The 19,985-nt window shown below is 39.8% G+C and overlaps 1 protein-coding gene and 1 pseudogene across 1 annotated transcript in view; one reads left to right on the top strand and one right to left on the bottom strand.

Moving 5' to 3' along the window:
• The window catches only part of CACNA2D4 (calcium voltage-gated channel auxiliary subunit alpha2delta 4), a 120,460-nt gene that overhangs the window by 86,731 nt on the left and 13,744 nt on the right, over positions 1 to 19,985 (bottom strand). The gene's annotated exons all lie outside the window — the stretch shown is intronic.
• On the top strand, positions 1,550 to 2,409 carry LOC134384403 (protein SET-like; annotated as a pseudogene).

A 19,985-nucleotide genomic window follows, 5' to 3' on the forward strand; every position in this document is an offset into this window, starting at 1 on the left:
ATCGGACAGTGAGAGCACACTTCTCAGGCACACGTGGAGTATTTACAAAACCTGATGACGTAGTAGGACATTGAAATAAATCTCAATTAATTTCACATAATCAGTACCACATACAACGTATTCTCTGATCACAAAGCAATTGAATTAGACATTTATAATGAAAAGATAAATATAAAATTCTGGTATATTGGGAAAGTTAAAAACACACTTTAAATAATTTAAGTATCAAAGAAGAAATCACAGGAAAATTTAATATTACTCAGAACCGAATGATAATGAAAACACTTCAATGACACAAAAATCACAGGCAAGAAAAGAAAAAGAAAGGTAAATTGGACATCAAAACTTCTGTCCATCAAAGGATACAATCAAGAGTGAAAAGGCAACCCAGAGAGTGGGAGCAAATATTTACAAATCATAAATCTGATAACAGGTTAATATCCAGAATATATAAAGAACTCCTACAACTTAACAACAACAACAACAACAACAACAAAATAACAACCTGATTAAAAACTAGACTAAGGTCTTGAATAGACATTTCTCCAAAGAAGATATACAAATGACCAATAAGCACATGAAACATCACTAATAATTAGGGGAATGCAAATCAAAACCACAATGGAGAACATTTTACACCTGTTAGGATGTGTTATGGATTATTGTGTGTTATTTGTGTCCCCCAAAGTTCCATGTATTAGAAACTTAAGCCCCTCTGTGAGAGTGTTAAGAGGTTATGGTAATTAAAAGGAGGGGTCTTGAAGAGGTGATTGGATTGCAAGGACCATGCCCTAGTGAATGGATTAATCCATTGATGGTGTGATGGTCGTATGGGAGTGGTTCTGATGGCTCTAAAAGGTCAGCATATGAGAAGCTCTCTCTCTCCGCTTCCGCACGGCTGAAGTCACTACCAAGAACAAGGTCTTCATCAAATGTGTTCCCCAGACTTTGGACTTCCAGCCTCCAAAACTGTAAGCAATGAATATTGTTTCTTTACAAATTACCCAGTTTCAGGTATTTCTGTTATAAGCAATAGAAATGGACTAATATAAGTTGGCTACTATTAAAGAACAATGAGCTATCAAAAGTGTGGCGAAACTGGAACCCTTGTGTATTGGTGGTGAAAATGTAAAGTGGTGCAGCTGTTATGGAAAACGGTATGGCAGTTCCTCAAAAAATGAAAGATAGAATTATGATATCATCCAGCAATTCCACTTCTTGGTATACACCCAGAAGAATTAAAAGCAGGACCTCAAAGAGATACTTGTACACCATGATCATAGTGCAATAGCCAAAAGGTAGAAACAACCCAAATGTCCATTGAAGACATGTCCATGGGTAAACAAAATGTGGTATATTCATACAATGAAATATTATTTTGCCCTGAAAAGCAAAGAAATTCTGACACATGCTACAAATGGATGAATCTTGAGGAAATTATGCTAGGTGAAGGAATCCTATCAAAGAAAGACAAATACTGACTTCTCGGAGCTTCTCCCTGACAAGCAAGGAGACCCTTGGGTCTGGTTCTTGGACTTTCTTTGGCAGCATGGCCCCCAAACGCCAGTCTTCCCTTCTGCCTCAAATGAAGAAACCAAGACCGCCTTCTGTCCCAAGGTCAGAGGAGACATCAGCCTCCCTGCACTTCCCAAAGAAAGAAACAAAACAGCAAGAAGCAATTGAACCTATTGACAAAGTACAAAATGAAATAGACAGACTTAATGAACAAACCAGTGAGGAGATCTTGAAAGCAGAACAGAAATACAATAAACTCCACCAACCATTTTTTCAGAAGAGGGCAGAATTGATCTCCAAAATCCCAAATTTGGGGGTAACAACATTCGTTGACCACCCGCAACTGTCTGCACTGCTTGGGGAGGAAGATGAAGAGGCGCTGCGTTATTTGACCAGAGTTGAAGGGACAGAATTTGAAGACATTAAATCAAGTTACAGAATAGATTTTTATTTTGATGAAGATCCTTACTTCGAAAATAAAGTTCTCTACAAAGAATTTCATCTGAATGAGAGCGGTGATCCATCTTCAAAGTCCACTGAAATCAAATAGAAATCTGGAAAGGACGTGACAAAACGTTCAAGTCCAACAGAGTAAAGCCAGCAGGAAGAGGCGGAACGAGGAACCAGAGGGCTTCTACCTGGCGGGCTGACCATTCTGATGCAGGTGCAGGTGAGCTAGGAGAAGCCGTCACAGATGATATGTGGCCAAATCCGTTACAGCCCTGCTTGGCTCCTGATATGGATGATGATGAAGGGCAAAGGACTGGAAGATACTGATGAAGAAGGGGATGAGCATGAAGGTGAAGATACTGACGAAGAAGGGGATGAGGATGAAGGTGAAGATGATGGTGAAGGGAGGAAGGAGAGGAGGAGGAAGGAGAAGGTGACTCATAGAGCACCGATGGATGCCAACCTTCCTTTTTTTTTTTTTTTAAATTTTCTCCAGTCTCTGGGAGCAAGTTGCAGCTTTTTTCCCCCCATTCCCCCCCGTCCTTGTGCTCAGTCGCCCTGCTCTTGAGGTCTCTTTTCTCTGCACCATGGTTCTCAACTTGTAGGGGGGAAATGCCTTGAGCAGAACACCATGGGAAAAGAATCTTTACCCCTTTCTGTTCCCAGTTCATTTTTATCCCTTCCTGTCTCCACCAAAACTGTATGGAATCAACACCACCGTGCTCTGTGGGAAAAGAGAAAAACCTGCTCCCTTCGCTCTGCTGGAAGCTGGAGGGGCCCAGTGGTGCATAGAATTCTAGCTTCTTTCCTCCTTTCCCTGTATACTGGGCTTAGAGATTACACTGTGTGTCTGTGTGAATATGGACAGTTAGCATTTACCAACATGTATCTGTCTACTTTCTCTTGTTTAAAAAAACAAACAAAAAACTTTAAAAAGTGGGGTTATAGAAGGTCAGCAAAGGGTGGGTTTGAGATGTTTGGGTGGGTTAAGTGGGCATCTTGACAACACGGCTTCTCCTTTGGCATGTTTAATTGTGATGTTTAACGGACATCCTTGCAGTTTAAGATGACGCTTTTAAATAAAATTCTCTCCTAATGATGACTTGAGCCCTGCCACTCAATGGGAGAATCAGCAGAACCTGTAGGATCTTATTTGGAATTGACAACCTCTATTGTAATTTTGTTCCTGTTTATTTAAAAATTTTCTTTTTGTTTCACTGGAAAGGAAAGATAATGCTCACTTTTAAACATTAAAAGTGTACAAGTTGCTTTGTTACAGTAAAACTAAATGTGTACACACACACAAAAAGACAAATACTGTTATGATCACACTTACATGAGGTATCTGGAGTAGTCAAAATCACAGAGACAGAAAGTAGAATGATAGTTTCTGGGGATGGAAGTTGCAGGGGAGGAGAAAATGGGGAATTATTGTTTAATGGGTATAAAGTTAAAGTTTTACTAGATAAGAGTTCTGGAGATGGATAATGATGGTTGCGTAGCAATGTAAATGTCCTTAGTGCCAGTATACGCTTTAAAAAAGTGCACTTAATGATTGATAGTAAATTTCATTAAAAGTATTTTACCACAATTAAAAATAAAAAATTTTTGAAAACCCACTACCAATCAAAATTTGTGAGATGCAGCAAAAGTGGAGCTTCCAGAGACAAGGTATACATTTATTTTAGAAAGAAAGAAAGGCGGCCTCTGGTAATTACCTCTTAGGATTACCCACTCCAACTGTGCCCTAGTGCCAATCCCAGGCCTGGGGATACTGCTAGCCACCTATCCCTTGACAGAGGGACAAGGAGATGCCACCTTTTGGCAATGCCACCACCAGCTCTGTCTAGGCTGACTTGCAGACTCAATAAAAGCACACAAAGACTTTTCAAGATGGCGGTGGCTGCGGCGGCTGGCGCGGAGTAGCTGAGGTGGAAAAGGCGGCCACTGGGCCTCAGGCAGCCGGGAAACTTGTGGACCTTCCTCTTGCCATCTCTTAAGGGAGGTCCACTGCTGCTGGCCTGTCGTGGGGTGTGACCGCCACTTTGCCCCCGGCAGGAGAGGCTGCCTCACTTACAGGCTACAGCTTTGAAGTGTGGAGCAGGAAAAGAACTGTTTCTTAGCTGCAAAAGCGAGTCTCGAAACAGGGAACACGGCGCCAGGGCTGCTGTGGATGCAGACAGGACCCCGGAGGCCAGGGCCGCGCGGAAGGCGGCCAGCTGCCCTATTCAGGATTCGAGGTTTCAGGCCGGCATTAAAGAAGATTCCTGGGAGTGCCCGAGCTGCGCCGCGACTGAACAGCCCGAGGCGGCAGCGGCCGAGAACGGGGAAGGCGGCAAACCAGAGACAGAGAGTGAGCGCCCGACCTGGCACAACCCTGTGAGTGACCCCTGGACCAGTTCTGTTTGGGGGGGCGGATGCCCACCCGGCTCCCACCTGCACCACCAGGCCACTCACCGCCCCGGGGCTGCCTCCATTTTCCCAGGTGCGGGCAGCTCCGCCCGGCTCGGCCATCACTGAGCCTTCTCCCTTGCTTGGCCTGGCGCGGGGCTTTCTGGGGCCTGCGGGCCGGACTCCCCTCCCACTCCCTCCGTGGTTCTCTGGCGGGGCTGGTGGCATGGGGCGTCCCAGTCAGTGTTGGGAGGGCAAGGAAGTATGGGCGGGCTGACTGTCACTCCACCACACCCTGGACTCCGGCCCCCGGTAAACTTCCTGTTACTGGGAAGCAGATACCATCTCTGCAGCCACCAGTTCGGGAAAAAAGCCTAACCAATTTCTGGTTGGGAATAGTGTGGTAGGAGAGTTCCCAGGTCCGCTTGAACCTGCCGGAGAGCAGGCTGCAGGCGGGTGCTAGACTCGGTTTATACTGGGGGGATACAAAGGTGAACAAGACCCGAGAAAGATCTACATAGTGCTACAAAGGCACCCAGAGAGACCGGTCATCTGTGCCTAGCAGAAACCTGGTAGACTTCCTGGGCGAGGCGGTGTCGAGCAGGGTCTTGAAGGCCCAGCTGATAGACAGGGGTGCAGAAGACACGCCCCAGCCCAGCACAGTGCGCACAGAGTGGGGAGACATGCGGCCAGGGAGGCGGAGACTCGACAGAAACCACACACCCGGTGGGGTCGCCACTGCACGATCTAACAGCCTGGGCTAGAGCACACGGAACGGGGAGAAGTCCTGCACAGGAACTGAAAGCTCAACAGAGAAAACACACCCTGTGGTACGTGATCCACCAGCCCAGCAGAGTCCAAGCTGACCAGAAAGGTGGCTCCCCAGAGAAGCCCAAGACCCGAGGCAACCACACACACAAGGCACTAGAGGCCAACTGAGCAGTCAGGGAGGTAGCCATACGAAATTGGCAACCACAGCAACATCTTAGTTAGCCATTAGTCTCAAACCCCCTGCCACAATGAATAAACACCAAAAAAAAGATACCAGAAATACAAAAAGTCAAGAAAGTACACCACCAAAATTTAATAAATCTCAAACTCTAGATCCTATAGAACAAGAAGCCCTTGAAATAACTGACAAGGAATTTCGAGTGATAATTCTAAGGAAACTGAATGAGATACAAGAAAACTCAGCTAGACATCATGATGAAATGAGGAAAAGTATATAGGATCTGAAAGAGGAAATGTACAAGGAAATCAATGTCCTGAAAAAAAATGTAGCAGAACTTGCTGAACTGAAGAAGTTATTCAGCGAAATAAAAAACACAACGGAGAGTTTAACCAGCAGGCTTGTCGAAGTTGAAGAGAGAACCTCTGAACTTGAAGATGGGCTGTTTGAAATAACACAAGCAGACAAAAAGAAAGAAAAAAGAATCAAGGACATTGAAGAAAATCTGAGAGAGATATCAGACAACCTTAAGCGATCAAATATCCGAGTCATGGGTATTCCCGAAGGCGAGGAAAATGGAGATTCCATTGAAAACATATTCAACAAAATAGTGGCAGAAAACTTCCCAGGTATAGGAAAAATCACAGATCTTCAGATCCAGGAAGCTCAACAATCTCCAAACGTATTCAACCCAAAAAGGCCTTCTCCAAGACATGTCATAGTCAAATTGGCAAAACTCAGAGACAAAGAGAGAATCTTAAAAGCTGCAAGAGAGAAGCGTCAAATCACCTATAAGGGAGCCCCAATCAGGTTGACATCAGACTTTTCATCACAAACCCTAAAAGCCAGAAAGGAATGGGATGATATTTTCAAAATACTAAAAGACAAAGATTGCCAGCCAAGAATACTCTACCCTGCAAGGCTATCCTTCCGAAATGAGGGGCAAATAGTATATTTCTCAGACAAACAAAAACTGCGGGAGTTCACTACCACACGACCACCCTTTCAAGAAATCCTCAAGGGAGTACTGGGTTTGGTTCCTGAAAAATAACTACCAATGCCATAAAAACCAAAGAAAAATCTAAACCTGCTAGTATAAGAAAAATGGCATTCATGAAGAGAAAACAAGCTAACAAAAACACTATCTACAACCTAAGGAACCAACAAACAAAGAAACCAAACAGTAAAACAGAAAGCAAGGAACAAAAGACACCTAAGACAACCAAACAACCAATAAAATGCTAGGAATAAATCAACACCTTTCAATAACAACTCTTAATGTAAAAGGCTTAAATTCTCCAATTAAAAGACACAGACTGGCTGACTGGATCAAAAAGCAGGACACAACTATATGCTGCCTACAAGAGACCCACCTCACCCATAAAGATTCACACAGACTAAGAGTGAAAGGATGGAAAAAGATTTACCATGCAAACAGAAAAGAAAAACGAGCTGGAGTAGCTATTCTTATATCTGACAAAATAGACTTTAAACTAAAAACCATAAAAAGAGACAATGAGGGACGCTACTTAATGATAAAAGGACTGATCCATCAAGAAGACATAACAATCATAAATATGTACGCACCCAATGTTGGAGCAGCCAGATTTATAAAACAAACTCTATTAGACCTAAAGAAGGAAATAGACACTAATACCATAATAGCAGGGGACCTGAACACCCCACTGTCAATATTAGACAGATCATCTAGGCAAAGAATCAGTAGAGAAACACAAGATCTAAACAAGACTCTAGACCAATTGGAATTGGCAGATATCTACAGAACATTCCATCCAACAACCTCAGAATATTCATTCTTCTCATCAGCACATGGGTCATTCTCCAGGATAGATCACATATTAGGTCACAAATCAAGTCTCAATAAATTCAAAAAAATTGGAATTATCCCATATATCTTCTCAGACCACAATGGATTAAAACTAGAAATTAATAACAAAGAAAACTCTGGAAACTATACAAACACATGGAAATTAAACAGCATTCTACTTAATGACATATGGGTCCAAGAAGAAATCAAGCAGGAATTCAAAAAATTTATTGAAACTAATGAAAACAATGATACATCATACCAAAACCTATGGGATACTGCAAAAGCAGTATGGAGGGGAAAATTTATTGCATTAAACGCTCACTTCAGAAGAATAGAAAGATGGCAAGTGAACAACCTAACACTTCACCTTAAAGAACTAGAAAAACAATAACAATCCAAACCTAAATTTAGCAGACGGAAAGAAATCATTAAGATCAGAGCAGAACTGAATGAAATTGAAAACTAAAAAACAATTCAAAAGATCAACGAATCAAAAAGTTGGTTTTTTGAAAAGATAAATAAAATTGACAAACCATTAGCATGGCTAACAAAAAAAAGAAAAGAGAAGATTCAAATAACAAAAATTAGAAATGAAAAAGGCGATATTATATCTGATTCATCTGAAATACAAGGAATCATGCGAGACTACTATAAACAACTATACGCCAACAAATTTGAAAATCTGGAGGAAATGGATAAATTTCTGGACACACAGAAGCTCCCAAAACTGAACCGTGAAGACGTAGAAAATTTGAACAGACCAATAACAATAAAGGAGATTGAAGCTGTTATCAGAAGGCTCCCAACAAAGAAAAGCCCAGGACCAGATGGATTCACAGCAGAATTTTACCAAACATTCAAAGAGGAATTGACACCGATTCTTTACAAACTATTCCAAAAGATTGAAATGGACGCAAATCTCCCAAACGCATTCTATGAAGCAAACATCATCCTGATACCAAAACCAGGTAAAGATATAACCAAAAAAGAAAACTACAGGCCAATATCCTTCATGCATATAGATGCAAAAATCCTCAGTAAAATACTAGCAAACAGAATACAGCAACACATATGTAAAATTATTCATCATGATCAAGTGGGATTCATCCCAGGGATGCAAGGTTGGTTCAACATATGCAAATCAATAAATGTGATACACCATATTAATAAAGTCAAACACAATGACCATATGATCATATCTATAGATGCTGAAAAAGCATTTGATAAAGTTCAGCACTCATTCATGACAAAGACCCTCTATAAGTTAGGTATAGAGGGAAAGTATCTCAACATAATTAAAGCCATATATGACAAACCCACTGCCAATATCATCCTGAATGGGGAAAAGCTGAAAGCTTTTCCTTTAAGAACAGGAACTAGACAAGGATGCCCACTCTCACCACTCCTATTCAACATAGTGTTGGAAGTACTAGCCAGAGCAATCAGAGAAGAGAAGGAAATAAAGGGCATCCAGATTGGAAAAGATGAAGTCAAACTGTCTCTGTTTGCAGATTACATGATCCTATATATCGAACAGCCTAAAACCTCTACAAAAAAACTGTTGGAATTGATAAATGATTTCAGCACAGTAGCAGGATACAAAATCAACACACAAAAATCAGTAGCATTTCTATTCTCCAATAGTGAACATGCAGAAAGAGAAATCAAGAAAGCTTGCCGATTTACAATAGCCACCAAAAAAATAAAATACTTAGGAATTGAGTTAACCAAGGATGTGAAAAATCTCTATAATGAGAACTACAAACCACTGCTGAGAGAAATTAGAGAGGATACAAGAAGATGGAAAGATATCCCATGCTCTTGGATTGGAAGAATCAACATAGTGAAAATGTCCATACTACCCAAAGTGATATACAAATTCAATGCAATCCCCATCAAAATTCCAAAGACATTTTTCTCAGAAATGGAAAAAACTATTCAGACATTTATATGGAACAATAAAAGACCACGCATAGCCAAAGCAATGCTGAGCAAAAAAAATAAAGCTGGAGGCATAACACTACCTGACTTTAAGCTATACTACAAAGCTATAATAACCAAAACAGTATGGTACTGGCATAAAAACAGACACACTGACCAATGGAATAGAATAGAGAATCCAGAAATCAACCCACACACTTACTGCCATCTGATCTTTGACAAAGGCACCAAGCCTATTCACTGGGGAAGGGACTGCCTCTTCAGCAAATGGTGCTGGGATAACTGGATATCCATATGCAGGAGAATGAAACTAGATCCATACCTCTCACCGTATACTAAAATCAACTCAAAATGGATTAAGGATTTAAATATACACCCTGAAATAATAAAACTTCTTAAAGAAAACATAGGAGAAACACTTCAGGAAATAGGACTGGGCGCAGACTTCATGAATACGACCCCAAAAGCATGGGCAACCAAAGGAAAGATAAACAAATGGGATTATATCAAACTAAAAAGCTTCTGCACAGCAAAAGAAACAATTAACAGAGTTAAAAGACAACCAACAGAGTGGGAGAAAATATTTGCAAAATATACATCTGACAAAGGATTAATATCCAGAATATATAAGGAACTCAAACTACTTTACAAGAAGAAAACAAGCAACCCAATTAAAAAATGGGCAAAAGAGCTAAGCAGGCATTTCTCTAAGGAAGATATACAAATGGCCAACAGACATATGAAAAAATGCTCAACATCACTCAGCATCCGGGAAATGCAAATCAAAACCACATTGAGATACCATCTCACCCCAGTTAGGATGGCTAAAATCCAAAAGACTATGAACAATAAATGCTGGCGAGGCTGCGGAGAAAAAGGAACTCTCATACATTGTTGGTGGGACTGCAAAATGGTGCAGCCTCTATGGAAAATGGTATGGAGGTTCCTCAAACAATTGCAGACAGATCTACCATACGACCCAGTTATCCCACTGTTGGGAATATACCCAGAGGAATGGAAATCATCAAGTCGAAGGTATACCTGTTCCCCAATGTTTATCACAGCACTCTTTACAATAGCCAAGAGTTGGAACCAGCCCAAATGTCCATCATCAGATGAGTGGATACGGAAAATGTGGTACATCTACCCAATGGAATACTACTCAGCTATAAAAACGAATGAAATACTGCCATTTGCAACAACATGGATGGACCTTGAGAGAATTATATTAAGTGAAACAAGTCAGGCACAGAAAGAGAAATACCACATGTTCTCAATTATTGGTGGGAGCTAAAAATTAATATATAAATTCACACACACACACACACACAAACACAAACCGGGGGTGGGGGAAGAAGATATAACAACCACAATTATTTGAAGTTGATACGACAAGCAAACAGAAAGGACATTGTTGGGGGGGAGGGGGGAGGGAGAAGGGAGGGAGGTTTTGGTGATGGGGAGCAATAATCAGCCACAATGTATATCAACAAAATAAAATAAAAAAAAAAAAAAAGAAAGAAAGAAACAAAGGCTAAATATTAAAGCTAAGTGTATGATTTAAGAAGTTAGGAGGAGAAATAACAGAGTAAATCCAAAGAAAGGGAAAGGATAACATAATAAAGTGAAAGCTAAAACAGATGAAATAGAAAACAAAGAAACAACAGAGGGCGATCAAAAAAGACAAAAGATGATTCCTGAAAAGACTAACAAAATAGAGAAACCAGTGGGGAAATTGATAAAGAAAAAAAATGTATAATACTATAAATAAAAGGGTAATGTAATTATAGATACAGCAGAATTACAAAGATAATAAGAGAATAATAGAGTTACATAAATTTAAAAATTTGAAAATTCAGGTGAAACAGATGGATACTGAAGAGTATTTTACAAAATTTTAAGAAGAAATTGAAAACCACATTATTGTTGCAAGTATTAAATAAATTGAAGCAGTAATTTTACATTACCATAAAGAAAACATTAGGCCTACATGGTTTTTATAGATGAATTCTACCAAGTTTTCAAGGAAAAGATCATTTTAATCTTATTCAAATACTTCCAGACACCAGTATTGGGAAAATTCAAAATTAATTCTTTCAGTAGCTTGTTTTGCCTTTAAAACAGAACCTGTTTATTGTATCAGCTTTAGTGACAAACAGTTGCTCGCACTCCTGCTTTTGTAAACGTGCAGTGGCTACTTCACTGGCTACATGAATGCTGAGAAAACAAAACTTAAAAGAACCTGGAAGAGTCTGCCTATGTAAACCCTGTAAGACCTAAACTTGGGGCTCAGATCTTGGGGTGCTAGCTCATTTGGGCCTGCTGGCATAATAAAATACCTGACTCTTCAACCCTCTGGGTGCTGACCGCTTCTCTGTTGAGTCCGTTCCATAACACGAGAAGAGGGAATACTTCCCAATGTAGTCTATGAAGTTAGTATAATTTTGAAAACCAGACGAGGACAGTAAAAGAAAGAAAAATTACAGGACCATTTCACTTATAAATATAGATTCAAAAATATATATCCCAAACAAAATATTAGTAAGCCAAATTCAACAATGCATAAGAGGATAATTTACTATAATCATTTCATTTTTTATAGGAATGCAAAGATGGGTTAACATTAGAAAATATAATAGTTAAGTAGTCAAAAGACAATATGCATTTCATAGAAAAGGAAATACATACAGCTAATACATATAAAGAGATGTTCAACTTCATGAGTGATCAGGGAAATACAATGCCACACCATAGTGAAATACCATTTTATACTAAAAAAAAATTAACAAAAAGTTTTAAACTTTAACAATACCCAGAGTTAGGGAAAATGTGATTCTATAGGATCTCTTATTTATTGCTTGTGGGAATATAATCAGTGCAAGTATTCTGGAAAACAATTTGGCATTTTCTTGTAAGAGAAACCATAACATATTTTAGGACCTAGAAATTTCATTCCTAGATATATATTGAAGAGAAACTCTTGGAATATGTCTCAGGACATGGATAAGAATGTTCATAGCAATACTGTTCATAAAAGTAAAAACAAAGGAGAAAAACAAAAACTGGAAACAACCCAGATAGGATCAGAAGGATAAATAAAGTGTGATATATCTATCCCAAAAAACATGTAACAACCCAGATGAATTTCGGTAGTGAAATACTGAATGAAAGAGAAAGTTCTAAAAATCTATATACTAAAGCAATTTTATAAATTTCAAAAACAAGAAAGCAGAAAGGATTCTGAGAAGGTGGTGGAGGAGGAAGCACCAGGAATCTCTATCCCCAACTAGACAACAGCTGCCCTGGTAGAATCTGTCTGATGTAACCATTTTGGAACTCTGGAGTATATTAAATGCTTTCAACTTTCAGAGGAAGCCCTGGATGGTAAATTGCAGTTAATTTCTGTTAATTTCAGCTCTTAGCAAAGTAGTAGCTATTCACCCCCACTCCAGCCATGTGGAGGAAGCTGTGTACATGTTCTTGGAGCAGCTTGCACACAGCTTGCAGAAGCCAGGGTAAGCAAAAAGGACCCTGTCCTCCAAATATTGGGAATTTGTGCTCTGACTGCTCATTGCTGATTGCTGCTTTTGATCATGAGGTGCAAATAAAGAGGTAGGTAGTCATTATTGTTGTATTTCTCTCATTGTTGCAAGCCCCTCTCTTTCTGGCTGAAGTGACTTCCAGGGGATTTAAAAGGCTGGTGCCCCCTCTCCCTTTCATTTCCTCTATTTCTCCTTTTGGGAACCAGACATCAAAGACTAGAACATTCAAAAATAACTGCATGTATGGGAAAAATTAGAAAGTGACCACACATGTCCAGGGAAAGGCTTAGAAAGGACCCGAGACCTTAAGCTCATACTTCAGGCTGGTCCTCAGCACACAGTCTGCCTAAAACAATAAAAATAAGTAAATAAAAATAATGACAAAAAATAGAAAACCGTAGGGAAGGGGGAAAATCTGATTTTCAGAGTTACCACACTATAAGATTGAAATAAACAGTTTTCAACAAAAAGTCACAAGAAAGTATGGCCCATTCAAAGGAAAGAAAAAATCAACAGAAACTGTCCCTGAAGAAGACCTGATGGAAGACCTACTACACAAAGACTTTATAACTGTCTTCAAGATCTCAAAGAACTAAAGGAAGATGTGGAAAAAGTAAAGAAACAATATATAAACAAAATGGAAATATCAATGAAGAGATAGAAAACCTAACAAGAAATCAAAAAGAAATTCTGGAGCTGAAAATACAATAACAAATAAAAAATTCACAAGGGATTAAAAGGTAGATTTAAACAGGCAGAAGATAGAATCAGTAAAATTGAAGATAGGAAAATGGAAATTATTGAATCTGAGGGACAGAAAGAAAAAAATTGAAGAAAAGTAAACACAGCCTGTAGGACACTGTCAAGCTGACCAACATATGCAATATAGGAGTCTCAGAATGACGAGAGAAAGGGAAAGGGGAATAGAAAATATTTAAAGAAATAATGGCTGAAAAATTCCCAATGTTGAGGAAAGACATGAATACAAACATCCAAGAAGCTCAACAAACTTTAAGTAAGAGTAACCAAAGATACCAAAACTGAGGCACATTATAATCAAACTTTCAAAAAGCAAAGACAATAAGAGAATTTTGAAAGCGGTACAAGAGAAGGGACTCATCACGTACGAAGGATCCTCAAGAAGATAATCAGTATATTTCTCATCAGAAGCTTTGGAGGCCAGAAGTCAGTGGACTGATACATTTAAAGTGCTAAAAGCAAAGCAGAGCAAAACAAAACAAAACCAAAACCAAAATCCTATCAGCCAAGAATATTGTATCTGGCAAAACTGTCCTTCAAACATGAGGGAGATATTAAGATATTCCCAGATAAACAAAATCTGAGGGAATTTGTGAATACTATAAGTGCCCTACAAGAAATGTTCAAGGGAGTCCTGCATGATAAAATAAAATGACACTAAACAGTAATTTAAAGCCATATGAAGAAATAATCTCAATAAAGATAGATATATGGGCAATTATAAAAGCTAGCATACAAACCCTGGTTTGTAACTCTACTTTTTGTTTTCTGCATGATTTAAGAGACTAATACATTTTTAAAACAATTATTAGTCTTAAAGCTAGTATTATTTTAAATTTTGGTTTGTAATTCAAAATTTTGTTTTTTTACATAATTTAAGATACTAAGGCATTTAAAAGAATTATTAGTGTATGTTTGGGGGCACACAATGTATAAAAATGAATTTTATGACATCAACAACCAAAAGGGATGGAGACAGAGCTGTTAAAAAAGCAGAGTTTTTACATTATTGAAGTTGAGCTGGTATAAATTCAAAATAGAGTGTTATAACTTTCAGATATTAAATGTAATCCCCATCATAGCCACAAATAAAATAGCTATATAATATATACAAGAGGAAATGAAAAAGGAATTTCACTAAAAAAAAAAAAATCAGCTAAACACAAATGAAGATAGTAATACAGGAAATGAGAGCAAAAAAGCTATAAGGAATATAGAAAACTAATAGCAAAAAAACAGGAGCAAACCCCTCTTCATCAGTAATTCCTTCAAATGTAAATGGACTAAACTCTCCAATCAAAAGACAGAGATTGGCAGAATGGATAAAAATACGATTCAACTATATGCTGTCTTCAATAGACTCACTTTAGATCCAATGATACAAATAGGTTGGAAAGCAAAACAATGGAAAAAGATATTCCATGAAACTAGTAACCAAAAATGAGCAGGGTTGGTATGCTAATATTAGACAAAACAGACTTTAAAGAAGGACATTATATATTAATAAAAGGTTCAATACAGCAAGAAGATATAACAGTTGTAAATATTTATGTACCTAATGACAGGCCATCAAAATATATAAATTCAATAACTGAATTGTTATTGGAGGAAGAAATAGACAGTTCTACAATAATAGTTAGAGACTTCCATACCCTACTTTCAATAATGTATATGACAACCACAGGATAAGTAAAGAAAATAAGTAATATATTTATAAGTAAATAGAGGACTTGAACAACACAATAAACCAACTATATCTAACGGGCATATACAGAATACTTTACCCAACAACAGCATCATTCTTCTCAGGTACACATGGGACATTTTCCAGAACAAACTGTATGTTAGGCCATGAATTTAGTCTCAATAGATTTTGAAAGATATCACACAAGGTAACTTCTCTAACCACAAATGGATAAAGTTATAAATCAATAACAGGAATTGAAATTATTCACAAGTTTGTGGAAATCAAGCAACATACTCTTAAAGAACTAAAGAGTCAAAGAAGAAATCACAAGGGAAATTAGAAAATACACAGAGATGAACGAAAATGAAAATACAGCATACCAAAGCTTATGGGATACAGTTAAAGCATTGCTAAAGGGGAAATTTACAGCTAAAAATGCTTGTGTTACAGAACAAGAAATAGGGCTGGCCAGTTAGCTCAGCTGGCTAGAGCATGGTGCTGGTAACACTAAGGTCTAGGGTTTGATCACTGTACCAGCCAGCCACCACCACTACCACCACCACCACCACAACAACAAAAACAAAACCAGAAATACAACTATTATGTATCAATTAAAAATAAAAATAAAAACACAGGAAAGATCTCAAATCCGCAACCTAATTTTACAAATTAAGGAACTATAAAAAGCACAAACTAAACCAAAAGCTAGCAGAAAGATGCAAATGATAAAGTTTACAGCAGAGATAAACAAAATAGAAAATAGAAAAATAATTGAGAAAATTAATGAAAACAAAAAGTGATTCTTTGAAAAGATGAACAAAATTGATAAACCTTTAGCTAGGTGGACTAAGAAAAAAAGAAAGAAGACTTAAATTATTGAAATCAGAAATTAAAGTGGGATGTTACTATTGATTCTACAGAAATAAAAAGGATTAAAAGAGAGTACTGTGAACAACTGTGTGACAACAAATTGGATAAACTAAATGAAATGGGCAAATTCCCAGAAACACAAAACCTACCAAGACTAAGTAATGAAGAAATAGAACATCTGAATTGGCCTATAGCTAATAAGGAGACTAAACCAGTAATCAAAATCTTCCCCAGAAGAAAAGCCCTGGATCTGATGGCTTCACTGGTGAGTTCTTCCAAATATTTAAAGAAGAACTCATACCAATTCATCTAATTCAATTCAAATCTGACACAATCTACCTGGAGATGGTGTCAGATAATATAGTTGGAGGGCTCAGTCCCTAAGACTGCTTCACTGACCCCCAGTTCTGATGCCAATTGCAAGCTCCAGGTCATTTTATCTGTGCTTCTGACTGACTGGCTATAAATTAGGGTGCTCAAGTCTCCTTCCTTAGGTTTGATTAGTTTGCTAGAGCCACTCACAGAACTCAGGGAAACATTTACATTCACCCATTTATTATAAAGGATATTACAAAGGATACAGATGAAGAGATGCTTAGGGCAAGGTATGGGGGAAGGGTCATGGAGCTTCCATGCTCTCCCCAGCATTCCACCCTTCAGGAAGCTCCAGTGATCACCTATCTGCTATCTAGAAGTTCTCTAAACCTAGTTCTTTTGGGTTTTTATGGGAGCTTCGTTATGTAGGCAAAATTGATTAAATCATTGGCCATTGGTGATCAACTTAACCTTCAGCCCCTCTCTCCTTCTTGGAGATTAGGGGGTGGGGCTGAAACTTCCAACCCTCTGAGTATATATGGCTGTTTCCCTTGGCAACCATCCACCATCCTGTGGCATCTGGGGGCTTTCCATGAATTGCTTCATTAACATAAGCTTAGGTGTGTTTGAAAGGGCTATTGTAAATAACAAGAGACTGTCTTTCACCTTTATTACTCAAGAGCTACTTCAGGAACCAAGGACAAAAAGTCAAATACTTTAACAAAAAATATTCTTATTGCTCTAGTCACTTCGGAAATAAGGCATACAGGAGCAAAGAGCCAGGAATTGTGGATGAAACATAAAATATATACATCATAATATCACACTAGTTCTTCTCAAACTTTTCCCCAAAATTGAAGAAGCGAGAATACTTCCTAACTCAAGCATTACCCTGGGCAAGTATTACCCTCATATCAAAATCAAGCAGACACAAAATAAAAACAAAAACAAAGAAACAAACAAAAAAACAGAAAAAACCTACTGACCAATATCCTTTATGATATTGAGCAAAAATCTTCAAGACAATACCAGCAAACCAAATTCAGCAGCACATTAAAAGGATTATACACCATAACCAGATGAGATTTATTCCTGGACTGGACAGTTTGACATATAAAAATCGATCAATATAATCCACCACACTAACAGAATAAAGGGGGGAAAACCCACACGACCATCCCAATTGATGCAGAAAATGCTTTCATGATAAACACAACAAACTGGCAGTAGAAGAAAACTACCTTAACATGTAAAAGCCACTTCTGGAAAAACCCACAGCAAATATATTCAATGATGAAAGGCTGAAAGCTTTTCCTTTAAGATCAGGATGCCCACTTGGGCCACTTCTGCTCAACATAGTGCCAGAAGTTCTAGCTGAGCAATTGTATTAGTCAGTTTAGGTTGCTTATAACAGAAATACCTGAAACTGGGTGTTGGGAAAATAGAATAATTTAATCAGGGCCCCTCACCTTAGGTCTGGTTGTGGGTGGTGCAGCACATTCTTTGTAAATAAGTTGTGTGCAGGTGGAGTTAGTGCACCCGCATGGTGCGGCCATCTGGCTGGTGTTTACTGCCTCGGGCATCCACCCCACGTGGCCATGCTCTCCAATCTACGGCTCCAAGGACCTTACTGCTGGTTACCTAGCTTGCAGACGTGCATGTGAATGGTTTGTGACCCAGTCTGGGAACAGGCTTGAGGAGTCTGTGAGCTCCAGACCCAGCCTTAGCTCAACAACTGCCATAGTCATAGAAGGATTCTGAGCAGGTACAGGAGAGGAAAACCGCGTGGAAGAAGGAGCACTTTGGGTGCTCTATGGCTGCTTTCCTGTTGACTGGGATCTGGTTGCTGCTCACCATATTGCAAGGCAGCATAGACCAGGCACTACAGAAGAAAACCCCTTGGGAAGGGGAGGATGGCTCACTGGGTGCCACTTAAACCCAAGAAGGCTTGAAGGATGCCACTTAAACCCAATGGCTGGTCGGGTGCCGTAAAAACCTGAGAAAGCAGATGGCTCAACAGGTACTATATAAGCCCAAGAAAAGAGTGACTGAGTGAATGCAGTTGTTCGAACTGTGGGTGAACGCTGCAGAACTTCCTGAGACTGTGAGTGGATAGCTGATGTAAGCCAAGCTGATTCAAGTAATTCAGGAGCTGGGATGGGGCAGCTAGAGGCTGATAGCCAAGACAATGAAAAGGCCCTGAGGGCGTTTCAGAAGTTTGGGAGAGCGCCCCTCCCATCACAGAGGCCTAGGAGAACTGAGTTTCTCTGGAGAATGGACCTGGGGCGCTGCTGCCCTCGGCAAACTGCTCCCTGCATCCCAGTTGCTCTGGCTGGAGTAATCCTGCCTCAGCACCTCCAAAGAGCAAAAGCCAAAAACCTTGGTGGCGTTCATGCTGTGTTAAGCTTGCAGGCCAGCAGTATGTGAGAGCAGTGGAGGCATGGCAACCTCCACCTAGATTTCCAAAGATGAAAAAGCCAGGGACCGCAGGTGGAGACCTGCTGCAGGGGTAGAGCTGCTGCAGAGGTCATCTACGTAGCAATGTGGAGCAGGAGAGTGGGGTTGGAGCCCCCACCGAGAACCCCCACTGAGGAAATGTCTAGTGGAGACAGGATGGTAGGACTGCCTCCAGGAGCCCAGAACTATGGGGCTGTTGGCAATGTGCAGCACCAGCCTGGAAAAGCTGCAGGCACCAGGGCAGCTCAATGGGCTGCACTTGGCAGAGCTGTAAGGGTGAGGATGCCCAACGCTTTAGGGCTTTAGGAGTCCAGGTTCCCCGGTATGCTTAATGTTTGCCCTGTTTGGGTTTTGGGTTTGTTTGGGGCCTGTTTTTCCTTTCTATCCCTCTCTTCTGGAATGGGAATGTGTGCCCAATGTCTGTCCCACTGTATCTTGGAAGTAGATAAACTTGCTTTTGACTCTTTACAGGTTCATGGCTGAAAAAAGTTTTGCCTTTAGTCTCAGATGAGACTTTGGGCTTTTGAGTTGGTGCTGCAACAAGCTAAAGACTTTTGGAACTGGAATGGAATGTAATATGTAAATGTAAGGGTCATTTATCCTTGCTAAGGGAACATTGTGGAAGATTCTGAATGCGTAGATTGTACAGCGAGGGACCCTGAAGGGATGGATTGTTGGGAAAATAGAATAACTTAATCAGGCCCCCTCACCTTAGGTCTGGTTGGGGGTGGTGCAGCACATTCTTTGTAAATAAATTGTGTGTGGGTGGAGTTAGTTCGCCTGCACAGCGCTGCCACCTGGCTGGCATTTACTGCCTTGGGTGTCTGCCCTACATGCCATGCTCTCCAACCTATGGCTCCAAGGACCTTTTTGCCAGTTACCTAGCTCATAGACCTGCCTGTGATGGGTTTGTGACCCAGTCTGTGAATGGGCTTGAGGGGTCTGTGAGCTCTAGACCCAGCCCTAGCTCAACACTGGGTAATTTGTAAAGAAACAATATTTATTGTTTACAGTTTCAGAGGTTGGGAAGTCCAAAGTCCAGGGAACACACCTGGTAAGAGCTTTGCTGGTGGTCAGTAACTCTTCACAGCAAGGCAGGGTGTCACATGGCAGATGGCAGATGGCAGAAGCAGAGAGAGAACTCCTCACGTGCTCTCCTTTTAAAGCCCTCAGAACCATGGCCATGACCACCATTAAACCATCAATGGATTAATCCATTTATTTGGGCATAGTCCTCACAATCTAATCATCTCTTCAAGGCCCCACCTTTCAATTATC

The sequence above is a fragment of the Cynocephalus volans genome, chromosome 1 (genome assembly GCF_027409185.1).
Source record: "Cynocephalus volans isolate mCynVol1 chromosome 1, mCynVol1.pri, whole genome shotgun sequence".
Classification (NCBI taxonomy): domain Eukaryota; kingdom Metazoa; phylum Chordata; class Mammalia; order Dermoptera; family Cynocephalidae; genus Cynocephalus; species Cynocephalus volans.